The sequence below is a fragment of the Triturus cristatus genome, chromosome 2_2, assembly GCF_964204655.1.
Source record: "Triturus cristatus chromosome 2_2, aTriCri1.1, whole genome shotgun sequence".
NCBI lineage: Eukaryota > Metazoa > Chordata > Amphibia > Caudata > Salamandridae > Triturus > Triturus cristatus.
Genome location: NC_140582.1, coordinates 1,220,637,842 through 1,220,644,222, shown reverse-complemented (window position 1 = coordinate 1,220,644,222; position 6,381 = coordinate 1,220,637,842).

The following is a 6,381-nucleotide window of genomic DNA, read 5'->3' as shown; positions in this document are numbered from 1 at the left end:
GAGCCTATAGCAGCGCATGCGCTGCTTGCTCGACTTTTAGTAAAGGGGTTTTCAAAGTGCTACCAGAGGCTTTTTGCTGGCCTCAAGCTTGCGTGCGTGTGCGTGTGAACGCACGCAGCCGCCATCTGTCTTTTCTCCGTCATGGGTAATTAAGTGCATCGCGATCACTTTAACTTTCGGCGCTGCGCGGCAAATGCTTTTCGCGCGCGCTTGTTTTCTCTTGTGTTTCATTTTTATCGGCCTTCGCATCTGCAGCCTTTACTCCAGAAGTGCTGAACCGAATCAAGAACAACGTAGCACTAGTCGTTGGTGGCGCAAGGTTTCACACTAATTTACCAAGTTCTCAGGCATGTGCCTGTGGTATTTAATACATACACAACATACGCGCATTCGATTCTACAATACACACCCCTCCCAAGCTATCAGTAGCCCTACCTGTGTGGAGTCTCGGCTTTCACAGCCAGATTCACAAACGAGTCCACTTACAGCTGCGGGGCTGTGACTGGGCATGGGTGCAGACTGGAACCGAGACTTCGTTTCTTCTTTCACGCCACAGTGAACAACTATCATTTTCCAGGAGTGGGGGGAAGCTTGTGAATGGCGTCAGACTCACATTTGTGGGTGTTCACAAAGACTCCTTGCAAACCCCTCCCCGTCCCTTGCATGCAGTTTACTCCCACGAGTGTAATACTCGGCAGTGGGTACGAGGGTGGCTGAAGGGAGCTGCACTATCACCGCTGACGAATGACGTGATCTGAAAGCCGTGAGTTTGAGTCAGACAGGTGCATCCTTCTGAGGAGTGACATCTGTTATTTACTGTGTTTGGAAATGGAAAACAAGTGCTATTCAGAAAAGTTATTATTCTCTTCAGCAGGAAATACATTTATGGACAAGGCCACCTTTTCCGGAAACCCTGCATTCATAGACCCAGACATATGCACTTCTAAACCTGAATTACAAGCATGGGGGCTTTGTCAATCGAGTCCTCGTTGAGGATATTCTGCGTGTGAAAAATTAGGACAGTTGGAAAATGAGACACATTTGTCTGAGTTCTTTATTCATGCATAGTAGTTTAGCCAGAACTACAGCATTATGACGATTCATTATACTGGTGGCATTTGTGTACATAAGTGTGTGCCCTCTTCTGTTCATCGTTGCTTTTAACCATGCCTTGTCCTACAATCTTCCCATCACCCCACCTTGCCTTCCTCCTTGCGTTTGCCGCACTATTTCCCCGCTCTTACGTTCTTTATCCTCCATTCGCCAGCATTCTCTCGCCCTTCTTTCACCTCGTCCTCACTGGACTCCTTTGAAAACTCTCTTGCTTGTTGTTTCCCTCATACTCAGGTTACACTGGTGTAGGTAGCTGTGTGCATTTGAATCTTCAACACTTGTCCTTGTGTACCCATCCTGGGTTTGCTTCCTGTAATGTTCCTTACATGTTTATTTTATTTTATTGTTTTAAATATCTTTATTGCATTTTATCTTTTCTGTTACATAAATTCTAAGTGTCAATACACATAATAACATAATCCATTTTGTTTGCCACTGTGAACATAAAGCAACACATACCTTACTCTCACAATGACGATATCGTTTGCATCTACAGTGCAAAATTACTTGTGCATTTATAAAGTATCATGGGCATCAATAGCCCGCACACGCTGTTCATCTCCACTCGAGGGGCGGAGTGTGTCTACCGAGTGCATGTTCCTTACATGTTTACGATGCGCATTTCCTCATTCGTTTATCGCGGGTACCGCTGGGATTGATTGTTTGCTCTTGCGCTGGCGCTGGCATCGCTCTCTAAGCTGCATGCTGCGACTTGTTCTTTATTCGAACAATTTCTAGTGCGCGGTGTATGGGGCAGGCGGGGGGGGGGTTAGTTGGGCGTTCAGGGTTCAGTCCTCATGGAAAGTTAGGGAACACCATCAATCAATCAGTCAATCAAGTGTTTGTTAAGCGCAACTACTCACTCGGGGGCGGGGACGTACGCAGCTCTTTGGCACCCACAGCGCAGTCGGGAGGCCAAGCGGGCCCTGAGGGCTTCCAGGGCCCACCATTACTAAATGTACTTCTTTAAAGGGATTCATAAACTTTTCTATGGCTTTTTCTCACTAAAGAAATGGTCCGAGATTTGCGCCTTTCAGGGGCAAGGGTAATTAGGTTACAAAGGGAAACATATGAAGGGCACATCCTTAAAACTGGGGTGGTGTTGGGGGGGTTTGGGGAAAAGGGGGCGTGTTATTCCCCCGACAGTAAAAACGTTTTCCCTTTGTGAAAAAAACATGCATGTTGCACGCTACTGCAATACGTTTCTGCATGTAAATGTTGACTAGGTGCAGTCATACATGCAAAAATGAACTGACATTATCCTGATGGGAATCTGCAAATGCACTTTTAAGAAACTGCAAGAGTCACACTTGAGAGGCGTGCTCTTATTACTGGACTATTGCATACTACTATCAATATATTTACATATTGCATACATGTGTGCAGATGTTCAGGATGCAAGGGGCTACATGTGTGCAGCACGGTGAAATCACACCGAAGACTATTGTGACCATTAGGATCGTTGTTTTTCTGTAATTGCGATCTTTCTGACACTAAAGTCTCTTGTGACAACTCTGCTGCGCTGTATCAATCCTGGATTTGACCTTTGTACCTTAGTAATAAATGTGTGAATTCGTGTTTATAATCAGAATTGCACTAAATAGCGCGATATTAGGCCACATTTATTTTCATTGCCAATTCATTTATATGTGCCATTCCAGTGATTAAACACGCTGCAATGGTTTAAAACCCATTTTCCACGTGGTAAATTCTTTATAATTTTTTTTTAAAAAGTCACAGGTTTACTTCATCCGTAGGGGCAGGGCCTACCTGAATAGTTTGAAGAACTATGTTGCTCGAAAACATTGGTTGGAATGCAAATGGCAGATATACATTTAAATTGATTATTAATTCTATTTTTTCATTGCTTCAATTGTTTTTTTCAATCCTAACACTCCCCAAAACTGTTAATCTAATCCTTACCATAATTCACCTCACATGTCCTACCCTTAACCCTAACTGCAACTCTAAACCTAGACTCCACATTAACCAACATCCTAAGGCCCTCTATCTTTGAACTAGAAGACAAAAGAGGTACGGTGTTCCTGGGTGGCAAGTTGGCCACCTGGTGAGTACTCAGAGTGGTGGGGAGGTGGGAAATACCTCCTTTCGGAACTAGGACCCTCACACACCCAGCAAACTTTATCATATGGGTCTGCTTCTCATCGAACCGGCGCTGCAATGCTCGACGGGCACCCATAAAGGGGTTCTTTATCGAAGATCTGTTGTTCCTTGCCGTATAGGTGCCGTGGGTGAACCCATTTCACTTCTACGTATGTTTTCTCAATAACAGTATTTCAAACCTTCGGATTATCAGCATCTCATCCAACCCACAGGATTAAAGCTAATGACCCGTTAGAACCGGTACCTGCTGTTTACCTTAAATGAATCCCTGAAGAGCATTAGTTACTGCAGATTGATACAAGTTTAACAATAAAACTAAAGTCTGTCTGACAGATCTACTTTTAATACTTTGCAAATTTGAGGGTTTGTCTTTAGTGCGGGTCATTGATTGCCAGGGCGACAGGAATTCTGCACTTCTACATTTTCCACATAATTAAGGATTTACAGAACTTGCTCCTTAATCCACATGCACCAGGCAAGGCAGCGGGCCCAGACGGGGTGCCAGCGGAGATTTTTTTTTTTTTTTTAAAAACCTTTATTGACATTTCAACCAATAACAAGTATGGGCATACAACCCCCGGGGCCGGCCGCTAAGCAATCAGAGTAACAAAAATCAATATTTATCACTGGCAGCACCTCGGGGAGCAGAATCTCCATGCTGGTATACTCTCGGCTACTAAACAGCCCAAGTAGGAGACCATGATACAAAAGGTTTTCATTTTATAATAAGGGAAAATGGAAGGATCAGGTGCCAAACAGTTTCCCGGCGGCAAGAAATGGCAGGCAGAATAATAAACGTCCACAATAAACAGCAATTTATCTAGTCAATGGCGCTGAAACAAGAAGTTCAGGATGTGGAGGAATATCACGGCCATTTACACCTGCAGTCCCCTGCCCTAAAACCCAGAAAACACCACGGAAATTGTGGCACACATAAAAACGCAGCGATTAACGACGAAGGAGTTCTACCATGCTGATCCCAGAAAAGAAAGACAAAGAAGAATAAGAGAAGAAAAAGGAGGCCATGGAAGAAAAGGAGGTTAAAGACTAAAGGATCCCCTCCCCCAACCCCCCACCCTGCACCTCTGCAGATGAGTACGGCCCCCCCCCCCAGCAGCGTGCCTGTCGCCCCGGAACCAGACCCGAAATATAGAAGAAACAGAGAAAGAGGAGTAGGAAAAGAACCCCACCAGACGGGGGGTAGAGAGAATATTAATAAACTGGAGGAGGGCCTTCAAAACATGCCCCCGGCTTCTCCCTCCCGCACAATTTGTTTTCCCCTAAAGCAAACGTTAAGCAACACAGAATCGACCAAGTCAAAGAAGAATGGGGAGCATTATGCGCCTAATACACTAACAGTTATGCCGTGAGAGCACGCAACCCCTGAGCCCGCCCGCCTATTAGATGACTACCTCTGAAGGATCAGCCTCATCCTTGGCCACTCTTTGCGAATCTACCCATGCATACCCATCGACCCAGTGCCATGGCCAATGCTACAAAGAAGAGGAGCGTCCAAAAGAGAACTGGAAGCGACACACACAGGTAGGGTGGAAGTCTCTGATCACCGACACAGTCAGCAGTATGGAGAGTCATCTTTCCCAGTGCTGCTCCAGGATCTGCACCGCACACAAGGTCCAAGAAAGCGAAATCAGCCAGAGCAGGCGACCGTTGCTTGAATGTTGTCAGGGTTGCCGGAGGCCGCGCACGGGACAAGGCCACCACCCCCCACTCAGGTCCAATACCTCCGGAACAGACCAGACCCACAGCCAGCCGATCACACGTTAAGATACTGTCCGGAGTTTCCAGCTGGTCACTATCCACAGGGGCGGCCACGACACTGTCCTCTTGTGTGCGGTATAGGAATTCCCCGTGTACCTGGAGACAGGCAGGCAGCAACCGTTCCAACGCTGATGTCACCCCATCAAGCTTACTCCCCAATACCCAGGCGCCGTGAACCAAGGTGGAATGGAGGGCACCGAGAGCCTCGAGAAGATCACCATACCCCAGCACAGCTCTCGGCGCTCGCACCGCAACGCTCCTCATAGTCGCACACTTCCAATCGTGCTGCGACCCAGTGTACAGGATAGTAGACTTCGTCCTGTCAAGATGGCCGCCGGGTAGGGCCAACCCAGATTGGGACCAGGACTCAGGGACAAGCGCCTCAGGTTCCATGTCACTGGAATCAGGGTTTCGGGGGCAGGCAAAAAATATATCCGGCGTGTGGTCACGGGCAACAGTCATCCCCTCCACGGACCTGCGCCCGCGAAAATCCGGGAGCAGTCCGCAAAAATCCGGACGAGTTACGGGCGGCGGCCGGGCGGCTCACCGGCGAAGGCTGAGACAATCACTGGGGAATCTTGGATTAGTCACCTCGGGCATGCACTCGTTCCGCTACGCTTAGCGGTAGGAACGACCACGGCGAAATGTAGGCCGATATTCGCACCGCTCCGGCTAGGCCGGCTCCACCCCGTCATCAAAGGCCGCTGTTGTTGAACTGCCGCCCGGCCATGTGGTCCACTCGAGGTCCCGGTTCCAGGGTTGCACAGGCCGCAAACTTCAACTGGACATTTCTCCGGCGATACCGCCGCCAGAAACTTCGGAATCACACGATCGGTTGCCGCTATCATTCACCAACACGGGCATATAGCGCAGGCTAAGGATCTCATGCAGGATATCTGTGCGGGACGCGGAGGCTCACAGAGCCGGGAGACTACGCTGCCGTCCCGGTCGCCATCTTGGCTCCTCCCACCAGCGGAGATTTTTAAACACAATTTGGAACTCTTGGCCCAGCTGCTCACAAATGTTTTTAAGTCTATAGTAGTTGGGGGCCAATTGAGTTATGGAGGTACTCAGTCACAGTCCCCATATATAAAAAAGTGATAAGAGCATCTCTTCCAACTGCGAGGAGACGCTGGGACTGCGTAGAGTCTCCAATGCAGTATACTTGGACACGATCTACCTAATGCAACGCAGCCCGGACAAGCCGACAGCAGACCTTTCTGACACGCCATTCTCTGGCAGCGCTTCGTCCCGTGGGTAGCACCGACATGTGCACCGCGCCACTCCCTTGCAGTCGGACACAAACTGCCTGTAACGCTCAACTGACACAAACTTAAAGCATGGGGTAGCAGCCAGAGCCTGTTT